The sequence below is a fragment of the Fundulus heteroclitus genome, chromosome 7, assembly GCF_011125445.2.
Source record: "Fundulus heteroclitus isolate FHET01 chromosome 7, MU-UCD_Fhet_4.1, whole genome shotgun sequence".
NCBI classification, from domain to species: Eukaryota; Metazoa; Chordata; class Actinopteri; order Cyprinodontiformes; family Fundulidae; genus Fundulus; species Fundulus heteroclitus.
The window spans coordinates 3,561,479-3,575,597 of record NC_046367.1 but is presented as its reverse complement, the minus strand read 5'-3'; the positions used below and the strand labels follow the sequence as shown (position 1 = coordinate 3,575,597).

The 14,119-nt window shown below is 41.5% G+C and overlaps 1 protein-coding gene across 6 annotated transcripts in view; it reads right to left on the bottom strand.

Annotated features, from left to right (window-relative positions):
- pknox1.1 (pbx/knotted 1 homeobox 1.1) overlaps window positions 1-14,119 on the bottom strand; it is a 110,726-nt gene that overhangs the window by 2,225 nt on the left and 94,382 nt on the right. The window lies entirely within an intron of this gene.

Sequence of the window (14,119 nt, the reverse complement as noted above, 5' to 3'; positions counted from 1 at the left end):
CCAAACTGCTGTACAGCGCTACCTAGGGTGAGTTGGGCCAAATCGTAAGTCCTAGAGATTTGAAATTTGGTATATAGTCAGATCACTCAAATTCATGAAAAATGGGTTGGGGTATGCCCTAAACCAGGGGTTCCCAAACCTTTTCACCCGCGCACCCCCTTCCATGTCCCAACCGGCTTGACGCACCCCCAATCTTCAAACAAATAAAACAAATAAAATAAATAAAATTATATATATATATATATATATATATATATATATATATATATATATATATATATATATATATATATATATATATATATATATATATATGAGCTATAGCTGCAGCCCAAACATCATAACAATGGTTATATAAATAGAATTAGACCATAATTTTAATTAAATTGCAATAAAGTTACACAGAACATTCACAGCAGAAGCCAGTGAACGATCGCGATTGGTCAAGCCTCCACAACCTGAAACATCTCCGAATCAGAGACCAGGTGGATTCTCACACTAAACTCTAATGATCTACCAGTGTGTGTTCTCACTTTGTATTTTGCGGCGTAAATTGTGAGTCAGACTGAGATTAAGAAGCTGATACATGAAATAAATAAACACAAAGAAGTTTGATTTGATTTGTGTCCCATGACGAGCGAGTCAGCGAGCCACACTTTGATAGAGCGGCACTGAGTAACAATAACAGAGCGCTCCATAAAGATGTTATTAATCAGAGAAATAAAAAGTTATTTTCTGATTGATTCACAGCGGTTACATCCAGCAGGTTAACATGCCCATAGCAACACCCCTCAGCTCTCCTGCAGCCCCACCTCCGGTTTGCCTGTTTCAGTCTGAATACGTGCTAAAACAGCATCTGTAAAATTAACTACACCTGTCTGAATCACAATGAAAAGTATTACAGCTCTGTGCATGAACAGAGTCAAGAAATCGCATCTACCACTAACCCCCCCCCCCAACTGAGCATATTGCCAGAATGATTGAAGCAGAGACCACAAGCCATGTGCGCATTTACAGCACAATGTGGATATTTCATCTTAAAATGAAGCGTAGAAGAAGATTTCTTTTAGATAAATACATTCTGTGTGATTACTGTAACGTTAAGTTATGACACCCAAGCACCAGACAGAGGTTTTGCTGCTAACACTTTATTTTAGGACGAACGGAACGGGATAGATTTCACCCCGCCAGTCCCCGAACCACCACTCCTCTCCATAAAAGCCACACATTTCTTCCGTATAAACCCCAACCTGACTTAAAGGAACACTATACTTCTGTGTGCAACAGCATTTAGCAATAAAGTCTCATACGGATCATTACAATACATTTTGTTTAGTGATCAAATTTACAGTTTTTGATTTCAATCTTTAAAAAGAAAATGTTTATTTACACGTCTTTATGATGTGGGAGAAAATCACAGTTGGACCGCCATTATGGTTTTCAGCTCGCGCACCAGACTTTGGGAATCCCTGCCCTAAACCAACAGCAAATTGGCCATTTCGGGCCATTTTAGCTGTTTTTGACATTTACACCCCTCAAACTTTAGCAAAATTCTCCAAGGGGATTCAAGCTATCGTCTTCAAACTCACTCAGTATACAGTTAAGACATTAAAGGTTTCAAATTTATCAAAATGCTAAGGCTACAACAATGTCTAGGGGCCATGTCCGCAGTGTAAACTTTACCTACTCGCTAAAACATTAAAAATGCTTTTACTCTAATATAGAAAGGTTGAACTGAACACCATTCAAAGTCTATCAAATTAAACAGATTGGTCAAAACGTTTCCTTTCTAAGGAAAGCCAGTAGATTGCATTAAGTCTGGACAAGCAGCATTCACTCGTCATGAAAGAGCATAGAGCCAAAGGGACGGTTGTCTGCATTGTCCAAGGCTTGGTAGCAATCCCTCATACAATGAAAGCATGAAGCGCAGTGGGGAGGAAAACTCCCCTTTAACGGGAAGGAAAAACCTCCAGGAGAACTTGGCTCAGCGTGAATGGTCATCTGCCTCGACCGACTGGGGGTTAGAGAAGACAGAGCAGTGACACAAAAAGAGACAAAAAAAAGCACAGAAGCACACATTGATCCAGGAATCCTTTCTATGTTTTATGGTAATAGCAGATGATCTGTCTTCCCTGGATGATGTCATAGCTAACAGAACGCCGAACCAGGTGTACCTACTATGAGAACAAAAAGTTAAAAGCTGAAAAACAACAAACAATGCACATTGGAGAACAGTAGAAGAACTCAGCAGAGTGAGAAAGCAGTCTTAGCCTATAGCAGCATAACTATAGAGATTTCTCAGGGTAACATAAGCCACTCTAACTATAAGCTCTGTCAAACAGGAAAGTTTTAAGCTTAGTCTTAAAAGTAGACGCTGCCTCACGTACTCAGGACAAGGTAATCATGTTTGGGAGGATGCCAATGATTTTATTTCCAATAGCAGTAATGAATTTATGGGATTCTCCATAAATAAAATGTATTCTGAGAGCTGAGGGAATGGAAGGATCAACAGAGCTTTTACTCTGGGTAAGTTTGGCAACTGTACTAAGGAGAAACCTAGGATTATTTTTATTCTCATCTATTATTGATGAAATATTTGCTGCTCTAGCTCTGCAAAGGGTCTTTTTATACAACAGTAGACTGTTTTTCCAGATTAGGTAGGATTCCTCTTGATGTGTAGAGCACCATTTTCTCTCCAATTCCCTAACATTGTGCTTCAAATAATGCAGCTCTAAATTAAACCCAGCAGCCAGCTTCCTGTGAATAAGCACCTTCTTTTTCAAGGGGGCTACCTTGTCTAATGGAAACTCAACAAGGTAGTGATACCGTCAAAAAAGTTGTCAATCTGTGAATGGGAAGAAACAACATTGTTGCCATCTGCGGGGCATTTCTGTCATACTGAGGAAATTTAAAGGGGGACAAACTCTTTAAAGTTTAATACAACATTGCCTCAAAAAGATCTACTACAACAAAGCCTTATTTTGGGGGTGGAGAACTGAGTTAAATTGAAGTCGAACGTTATTAAAAATGGTCAGATAGGACAGGGTTGTGAGAAAATACTGTTAATTCTTCACAATCAATTCCATATGATTGCAGACAAGGTTCAAAGTATGAACACAAGAGTGCATTGGTTTATGCACATTTTGAGCAAAACCAATTGAATCTAGGATAGTTTTAAAGGCTACATTAAGGTCATGACATTCAGTGTCAACATGAATGTTAAAATCCCCCACTATAAAAACGTTGTGAATGATTAACACTAAATCAGATAAGAAGTCTGAGAACTGATCTAAAAACTGAGAGGTAGGGCCTGGTGAACGATACAAAACAACAACGGAAGAGGTTTTATTACTTTACAATTTGGATGAGGGAAACTATGGGTTAAATGTTCAAAAGAATTATAGTAAATAATTGGCCTGGGACTAGTTAATAAACCAGACTTAAAGCTGGTTGCAACTCCTCTTCCTGTAGTTCTGGGAATGTGGAAATTTAAATAATTAGAGAATGTTGACTCGTTTATAATAACGCAGTCCTCTTGCAGCCAGGTTTCTGTGAAGCAAAATAAGTCAATCTGATTATCAGAAATCAATTCATTAACTAACAAAGTGTTTGGAGGGAGAGACCATATATTTAATAAAACACATTTAATTGATTTATTTTTTGGTTCAAGTTGGGTCATATTGATTTTGTATTGAAGTTGATGTTGAGTTCTACTCTGAACAGTAACTGTTGGGTGGACAGTGTGGGTGTGGTGAAGTGACAAATTTCTAGAGCTTGTTGTTTGCATAAGTTTGGATCTAAATCACACATGCATAATGAGGGGTGAAAGAAGACATCTTGGTTAAAAGAGAAAAGCCATCACTTAACAGAGGGGCAGGATCATGTTTCCAACTCCCCAGTGTTTACAGCTCAGTCCTCAAACACATTCCAAAGAGATTACATCAGCAGTCTCATCATGATGGATATATGAGATTGGATCAATGGCACCCCCTAGAACAGTCAAACAGCAATAGCTCCCCCGACAGATCACTGGATCTGCACAGAATTGTTTGTACTTCATCGTGGATGACTATTTAACAGGTTTGTGTGGTCATGTGACGACATCATTTTAGGGATGCCCACCTAGACGAAGAAGTTAATTTAGTTAAATTTTATTTATATAATGACAATTCACAGCACGTCATTGTCATGATGCAGCCTGAAGGCTGTATACTGAACATTTCTTGCTCCGTCTCTAGTGCAGTCCTGATTAGGAGCACCTGTCAGGCTGCAATCACCATGGACTCATCCCACCTGCTCACTCCACCATATAAACTCACCTCAGTTCGTCTAAGGTTACCGGTTCGTCTTAAGTCCTCTGAACATCATGCCTGTCTTGTTCCTGCTCATGTCCAGGTCCTGTCTGTTCCCGTCTGTCAGTTCCTGTACCCCTGCAACCTCCGTCTGGTAAATGACTCTGGCTTTCATCATGCAATTCTTGCTGCTTCAATAAACTCTGGAAACTAGGTCTGTGTGTGTGTTGCTGTGTTCTGGGTTCATCCAAGACAAATCATGACAGAACGAACCGGTCAAAGGGTGAACTCAGTCACACACAGAGCTTGGTGCAGGAGCTGGCAGGATTCTGGTTTGTCTCACCTGGGTCGCTGTACTAAGACGCCTCGGCCCTGGTTCGTCTCGCAGGGATCGCTGTTTGTGATGCCCCGCCTCTGGTTCGTCTCCCCGGGGTCGCTGCTGCGACGCCAGCCTCTGGTTCGTCTGGGTCCGGCGCTCTCAAAGGTTCTGGCGCTCTCAAGGGTTCTGCGCTTACAGAGGGTCCTGCGCTCATGGGTTCCGACGCCTTCCCCGCGTCCTCTTGGTTCCTACGCCGACAAGGGATCCTGGGCTCCTGAGTTTCTGTGCCCGTGAGGTTCCTGCGCGCGAAAGGTTCCAGGGTTTTTGTTTTGTTTTTGCCCACCATCCGGATACCTCCCGCCACCCGCCCAGGCAAGGTTATTGGTCGTCTGGAAGCCGACCTTGGGGGGTGGGGGGTGTAATGTCATGATGCAGCCTGAAGGCTGCATACTGAACATTTCTCGCTCCGTCTCTAGTGCAGTCACGATTAGGAGCACCTGTCAGGTTGCAATCACCATGGACTCATCCCACCTGCTCACTCCACCATATAAACTCACCTCAGTTCGTCCAAGGTTACCGGTTCATCTCCAGTCCTCTGAACATCATGCCTGTCTTGTTTCTGCTCTTGTCCTGGTCCTGTTCCTGTCTGTTCCCATCCCCATCTGCCAGTTCCCCTGGAACTGGCAGATGCAGTACCCCTGCAACCTCCGTCTGGTAAATGACTCTGGCTTTCATCATGCACTTTTTGCTGCTTCAATAAACTCTGGAAACTAGCTGTGTGTGTGTGTGTGTGTGTGTGTGTGTGTGTGTGTGTGTGTGTGTGTGTGTGTGTGTGTGTGTGTGTGTGTGTGTGTGTGTGTGTGTGTGTGTGTGTGTGTGTGCACTGTGTTCTGGGTTCATCCAAGACAAATCATGACAGTCATCTTAAAACACTTTAAACAGTGAATTCAATCAAATCATCCAGGTTGGTCAACAAGTTTCCTATCAAAGGAAACCCAGCAGGTTGCATCAAGGATTTGAAAAGCAGCATTCATTCCTCCTGAAAGAGGGTTAGAGATTATGAGATTAAAGAGACTGGACTGCAAAATCAGTTACCATGGAAATTACAGATAAACGGACTCTGGAGGCAGAGAGTCTGACAAACTTAGATTGAACAGAATGACTGATTAGGGGAAGATGTGTCAGCTAGGACACGTCTACATTATAATATGATCTTTTCCACCAATGTGATGAACGGATCACTAATATCATACTGTGCACGCCCTAAATGGGTGTACACAATGGGTTCTATTTAATGTATTTGGGAGTAATGAACGGGACTCTCGGACGTCGAGAAATCTGCCCAGCTCCTTGTTGTGAGAGCCCGTAAGGAAGCTGTAAACATCCGTTTGCCTTTTACATTAAATATGGTAAAATATAGTGATGGTTTCAAGAGTCTTTTTATTACTACAGAAGTCTACAATAGAAACACCCCATTATTCAGTGAAAGAACCTGGGGTGACCGCAACAAGTCAAATTATTTAACAAATGGACGCGAATTTTTGAGTCCGCAGAGGAGATGCCATCACAGCAGCAGCTGCGAAGAAGGAAAATAACGTGAGATTTAATCTTTTTTATTAAATGTCTTGGAACTGTGATGTCCTATATGGGCAGAATTTTTGTAACTTTTAAGGGCAGAGGAATGTTTCAGGATAATTGTTTGTAAATGTGTCAGTGAAAAGTAAGTTGCGTGCGGTTACAACGGTGATGAGTCCGAGGGACCCTGGCCAGGTCCCTGAGAAGTACCGTAGCCTTGAGAATGTTGGTAAAGAGCTCCCTTATTAGGCACAGAGGAAAATGCTTCTTCCTCTGTGTTTAATATTAAAGCTACCATTCTACAAACAAGCACGTGGTCGACTTGTGGTTAAAATCCTAACATTCTTAATCAAAACCAAGTTTTTCTGTACGAGAAAAGATAAAACGAAGAACTTCATTTTGAAAGGGAAGCCCCTAGTTGTGGGTGGATATTGAGTTTAAATCGTTACCTAAGGGTCTCTTAAAGACACTTTAAGATCCATGGATATTTGATGAAAGTACTAGTAAAAGATGTTAGAAGAAACTGGCCAATGTAAAGCAGTCGTATAAAAAAGTATAAAGAAAAAAAAACAAAGAGTAAAAATAAAAAAATAAAATAAGATAAAAAATAAAAGGGGGAAAATAAGGTACTGTGATGATTATGCGACGTAGCGGAACTAGAGCGCTGAGCAGGGGATGCGTTTTAGGGAAGGACCAAGTAAATCACTACTTTCACTATCACTAAAAAAGCGCGCAAAGCATCTCGGGAAATCTTATGGCAGGCGAGGCCACTAAGGATGGTAGCGGTGCATCCTCAGAATTCGGGGAAAAAGAGAACGCATTCGAAGGCTGCATTTTAAGCATCCTCAGAATTTTTGCCAAATGAGACAGCCTCCGCGCATCGTTGTGACGTCCCTGGCCTTAAAATGCGTCCTTCGAAGGACGCAGCCTGCGAATTGAGACACAGCTTCAGAATCAAAATGTTTAAAAATTGAAAGATCGCAGATCTGTGTAGAAATAACAGGCCTGAGTGTGTTTGTCTGAATGTCTCATTTGTATGTCACTAACTCGCTGTTCGTCTGTGTGCAGTAGTAAGGTAAATTGTGTTGGGAGGACCGCAGCTCTGAACGCAAAATGCATTTGCGAGATCGAAAACACACATGAAAGATTTAACTGAAAGTTTGAAAGAAGGTAAAAGAGACAGACTTTAAACAAAAAAAACAAAGTTTGGCATTTCACATTAAATGTCTGGCCCAAATTCAATACATAAACAGAGAGATTAACATGGCTTGAATGAAAAATAATTCAGGTTTGTTAGACATAATTGGAATTGAAGATTAGCTGTACATAAAGGCTCATTTTGTTTACTGTACTGCAAAATTAAGCTCCTGAGGCACTGGGCCTGTATTTAGGGTGTTTCTGTTCTGTCTCTCCTCGAGGTCGGTCGGTTTTTCTTCAGCTCTCCAGAGCTCCTTATCTGCTTTTACCCTGCCCCCATTCTCCTGCTATTTGCTTCGTCTGTGTCTTTTGTGCCATTTCTTCATAGCAACCGAAAGCTCTAAGGCAATTATGGATCTCGTCAGCTGGTCTCTCAACGCTATTGATCAAATTTTTTCAACTGGAAAGCAAAGGACCGGGGAGCGTGCCTGTCCCGACGGAACTTTTTTTGCGGGATACATCTTGGACCCGTGGCAGAAATGGTCCACGGTGTGCCTCTCAATTCTTTCTGTTGAGGACGTCGAAGATGTCTACTTATTCGGATTTATGATACTTGGATTCCTCATTTTTGGCTTTGGAGGATATTTAATGTATCAACACCTTCAAAAGCTGCTGGCGGTAAATATGGCCCTGATGAGACTGCCAGTGGCAGTCGACGCGATCACGAGGTCGTTGAATGAACAAAACGGACGGCTTGATAAGCTGACCGCGGTTGTGGTACAGAGGTGAGATGGGATAAAACCTGGAAGTGTGAACGTTACTAGCCCATCGATTGGATTATTGGAATATTGGATCCTGGAGCCAGCGGCGAAAAGACTCTAAGGCTGACAGAAAAGTTGGTGTCAGCTTGTTCTCATAACAAATTCTGTTTTCTTCAAATCGGACTCCCCGCTATCAAATTCTCCCTGGTTGTTATGGCGACATCGCACAAATTCCCTGCTACCCCACATTCCTACGGACATCTGTGGAGGAGTCAAGCCGGAGCGGCAGAGTGATAAGACTTTCCACCAAGGACACTTGCCTGCCGGAGGACGGCCTTCATGGACATACAGATTTCCACACAACATGCACCCAGACACACATATGCTCACAAATACAGATGACTTTACCCGACCAGAACTCAAATGTTTACCTTCTGCATATATGTGTCTCGTCATTGATTGTGCTTTTTGTGCAAATGAGGGTTTTTTTGTCGGATGCTTCACATTTTGTGTGGAAACACAAATTGTGCAGCACCTGTCTTTTTTCTCTCCTCCACTCGCCCAGTGTAAATCTTTTTTCAACAGATCTCAAGGCAGCGCCTAGGGACCCCGTGTAAAGCGGGGTCTGGGGCAGTTTGGGGAACGCACCTCACGGCTAGCGCTCATGTAGTAGCGGCCGACTGGGTGTGTTCCTGGCAACGCAAGGCCTCAGTCAATCGTTCCCCCAAAATGTTTGTTAAGTGTATGTGATGGACGGTTGTACTGGAACTGAAATTTCGATTGTAATGCAAATTGCAGTTGACTAATAAAATTGATTGATTGATTGATTGATTGATTGATACTATAAACATGCACGGAGGTTAAGTTTAACGCTGGATCCATGGCAGTTAACTGTAGAAATACCAGATTAGAGACGTTTATATTATGATTATAGAATAATAGGATGGCAAACAGCAACAAAGCAGAGATCCTCTTATTTTAGCCTTAGATAATATAAGAAATTAGTGAGATTATAAAATTGAGTGTAACAATAACGATTTACAAACTAGTCCATTTGAAACAAGGCTTTAAATATACTTTCTCAGATATACAATATATGAGAAAATATATGACAGGAATATGAGAAATTAAGCGCAAGACTCATGGCGTTTGATTTATACATGTATAAAATGCAGGTGGAATGTGCTTTGGCTTTGATCAAAACTGTATGAAAATGAATTGAATATGAATTGCTTTTATAAGGACAGTTAAAAGAGGAAACTTGAGAGAATTCAGGTTTTTAACGGGCCATATTAAGCACATCAAATATTACATAGACATTTTAAGTAATCTAGTTTTGCTGAGCTGAGGCGAACCTTAAAATTCCAGACAGGACAGTTAAGTCTGGGAATATGATTGCCAGGCTGAGTCAGTGTGTTCTGGCCTTGACAGGGACTGGAGCATGAAAAGAACATCAGATGATGTCTACAGGAAGGGGTAAAAGGACACAAAGTGTTGATAAATATTGAAGGACACAAAGTGTCTGCGATCAGATCAACTAATTGTAGCCTGCTCACATAATAAGTGCACACTTAGATTGTAAATACACCGAAAGGCTTACTGCTTAGAAGGTTTTGTGTTTTATTTATAGAGTTGTGGTCTGTTAAGCATGATGGTCAAACGATGTTCTAGGGCAGAGTTTCCGGATTTAGCAAAATGATGGAAGCTTCAGATATGATGGGTTAAAATTCAAATTTTTATTTTTCCTGTATAGTGCAAATATTGATGTTGGCTTTAAGGTAGTGTTCTCGATGTTCTGAATTATGGGGAGAAAACTATTATCATTGCAAAAAACACTAGAAGCTCAGAAACTTAAAGAGGAAATCATTGCTTGTGCTGATGAAAAATTATGTCTGGACAAAGTGTACATCAGCTCACTTTAAAGTTTTACCTTAGATCAACTGAGACTTGGAAGGTTGTGCATATTTAAAAGCAATACTAAAAGGGAATTTACTTGGTCAAATGGACCAGAAAGAAATCAAAAGTCTGAAATAAGTCAATAATCTATGTATTAATGAGACAGATATAATTGTACTCCTTGGGAGACATTTTCCTTTGTTTGTTTTTTGGTATTTGGGTTATGTCTTTGATACATTTTTATTGGCTTTTATTTTTTGGCATCTCCAGTAACATAAAGTGACTATATTCAAGGTATTTATTCAGATAATTTGAAAGGAGATGTTTTAAAACAAAATTACTAAAAAGAAAAGGAAAGAAAAGATGCTATTTGCTATACCTTCCCAGGATCAGCCAGAATTTAGAAACATCACATCAAACTGACACTAAGAGGACTAGGTTTTGACTGCATGCCTTACCTACATACTAACTTCTTTCTGAGCTATTGCTTTTCAGAAGCTGGATGGAGATCCTGAAATGCCACCTTTCTTCCAACAGACTGAAAATAAAGCTTTTGTAGGCGTGCGGTAACAAGTTATGATCTAAAATGGACATGCAGGGATAAGTGGATATGACTAAATTATACTAAAGTTTTAACCAATCTATGCCAGGTGAAAGCTGTTTCCCATTAGGAAGAGGAGGCACTCTACCTTGACACAGTTGATGTGTTGAAGACTCAACCGACTGAAGGCCTCAGGCCCTGATAACATACCTGGGCGGGTGTTCAGGGAATGTGCAGGTCAGCTGGTTGGTGTCCTCACAGACATTTTTAACACCTCACTGGACCAAGCCACAGTGCCAGCATGCTTTAAGTCTGCCCCAATCATTCCGGTGGCAAAGGAACCTCAAGTCACCTTATTTAATGACTACCGGCCTGTTGCACTGACTCATCATGATGAAGTGCTTTGAAAGGGTGGTAAAAGAACACATCGTCTCCAGACTCCCCCCAATATTCGACCCGTTCCAGTTTGCCTACAGGCGGAACCGCTCCACTGAGGACGCCATCTCCTCCGCTTTTCATCTGAGCCTGGTACACCTGGAGGAGAAGAACACCCATGTGTGGATGCTGTTCCTGGACTTCAGTTCAGCGTTGAACACTATCATCCCACAGCATCTGGTAGGAAAACTGGAACATCTGGGCTTCAGCACAGCCCTTCGCAACTGGCTGCAAGACTTCCTCACCAACAGACCTCAGTCAGTCCGGGTCGGACAGAATATCTCTGATGTCATCACCCTCAGCATGAGCTCCCCTTAGGGCTGCGTCCTGAGCCCCCTGCTGTTCACCCTGATGACACACGACTGCATCCCCAGGTTCACCACATTTGAAGTTTGCAGATGACACAACGGTGGTGGGCCTCATCAGAGACGACAACGACCGGGACTACAGAGAGGAGGTGGAGCAGCTGGTGGGCTTGTGCAAAGACAACAGCCTGATCCTGAACGTGGAGAAGACGAAGGAGATCATCATGGACTTCAGGAAGAACCGGCTTCGCCACGTTCCACTGCTCATCAACAGCTCAGCTGTGGAGGTGGTTAGCAGCACCAAATTCCCGGGGGTGCACATCACAAACAACCTCACCTGGTCTGTGAACAGCACGTCACTGGTCAAGAGGGCACAGAAGAGCTTGTACTTCCTGCGGAGGAGGAGGAGAGCCCTCCTGCCTCCGCCCATCCTAAAGACCTTCTACAGAAGCACCATAGAGAGCATTCTGACCAGCTGTCTCTCTGTGTGGTGTGGAGGCTGCAACGCCTCCGACTGGAAGAACATGAGAAGAGTGGTGAGGACAGCACAAGGGATCATCGGGGCTCCTCTTCCGTCCATTAAAGACATTTAATTTCAGCACTGTGTGTTCCGAGCCCCTAATATCATTAGTGACCCCTCACACCCCAACCATGGACTGTTTTCCCTGCTGGGCTCTGGGAAGAGGCTTCGCAGCATCCGCTGCAGGTCCACCAGGTTCTGCAACAGCTTGTTCCCGTTGCCATTAGACTGTTGAACTCTAAACTGGACCCTGCATCACACATGCACAGAACTGAACTTTATGGCCATTTTGTGTCTGTATTTTGCACTGTTGACGTTGCTGAATTTTATAATCCATTTAAATTTAAAAGTACACAACGTTTACTGCAGGTCATGAAAAGTTTAGACACTCTTGCTCTAAACACTTACTGCTCGCTGGCAAATGTAGGTGTGTGCAGCAGCATATTTCTACAGCTCGCCATTTCAATTCAATTCAATTTTATTTATATAGCGCCAATTCTTGTAACATGTGATCTCAACGCACTTTCCACAGTCAAATTTAATCAGATTATACAGATTGGTTCCTCATCCCTGCAGGGACCATGGAACCCTGATCAGGGATGCATGGAAAATTTGCTCTCAAGGACATAAAATAAATGTTTAAACTGCGAGCTCTTCTACTAAACATTTATTCATTCTGGAATGATAGTGAGGCGGCTCAACTGTGCTTAAATTTTGTTCCAAGGTTCTTCAGGGACATCAAGGATGGAAAAAATTTAAAACAGAAAAGACAGAAACGACTCTCCCTGTGGCTCTACGCTACTTCAGTAGGTGTGAATGCTGCTTGTCAAGACTTTGATGTAATCAAGTGGGTTCCATTAGACAGCATACCTTTTGACCAATCTGTATAATCTGACCTAATCTGTATAATCTGATTGAATTTGACAGTGGAAAGCGCCTTGAGATGACATGTTTCATGAATTGGTGCTATCCATCCATTTTCTGACCCGCTTAATCCCTCATGGGGCCGCGGGGCTTGCTGGTGCCTATCTCCAGCGTTCACTGGGCGAGAGGCGGTGCTATATAAATAAAATTTAACTGAATTGATTAGAAACAAGGAAAGCCAAGCAACACTGAATCAGATTTTTTTAAAGAAGGTGATATCATCTGTAACAGTCTTGAAAAATTCTTACTTTTATTATGGATGACAGAAAAAAGGTTATACAATACACACAAGTCTAAACCTGAAGCAAGCAAACCTGAGTTAAAGCAAGACCTCCACATTGAGAGCATTTTATGTCTTAGCAGGTAAGCAAGAATAACAACCCACAAAATCAAATGTGGTCTGCTTTTTGGTCAAGAGTATGTGTATGAGGTATAACACCAAAATCAAATAAGTGAGTGGAATGCCATTTACAAATTTGTCAATAATAGAGACTAGGTGTATCTGCAAAGGTATTGTCCATGCAAATCGGGCATTTTGGGAGACCGGAAACTATAATTTTTGAAACCAGGTCCCAAAGTGGAAAAATATCAAAACATCGGTTTTGTGTTTCCGTGTGTACAAGTGAGCTGCATTTTTTTCTTTAATGAGGACATTGTTCCATCTCTCTATGTAAATCACATGTGTCTCACTCTCACAATTAACAACAAACAAGACGCCATTGAGTGCTGCATTCACGCTAAAGAAAATTTTGACTTTATGGCTGGTACAACTGAATCTACTGCTCCTTTTTTGCAACCAGGAGCTCCAACTTGATACATAAAAGCCTGTTCTACAAGGTGTGTCTCCTGTCAACCCACATAAAAGTAACGTTAAAGATTTGCAAATGTTTGTGACTGATCCTCTGCTGTGTTTACTTCACAAGTTACCTGTGCATGCCCTGTGTTTTTTTGTCTGTGTCACATCGCTACCACACCATTTTCAGTGGTGATGCTTATCCAGTGTTGACAGACATTTTTTTTATTAATCATGTATGTAATTTTATCATGTTTGTCTTTGTGTGTACTAGGCCTATTCTGTAGAACAGCAAAATGCCAAACCATTCCTTTTATTGTGCAAAATATTAATGATTTGCATGCAGCAGCTGGTTGCCAAATTTCCTCTTCTGATTCAAATCCTTTGGAAACAACTAATAAACAAATCTGCAATTCCATATTTAATGTTATTTGTATGAAACTAAAGAAGGTTTGGAAAGTTGTGCGTGTTTTTTTTAACTTTCAGATTATATTAAAACTATTTTAAAACCAGGCAAAGAAAAATATTTAATAAATAATAATAAAAAATATTTATTGTGTCCTGACACGTTAAACTCTCCACTTAAAATGTGACATACTCTAACTGAACTAAAGCTGCATT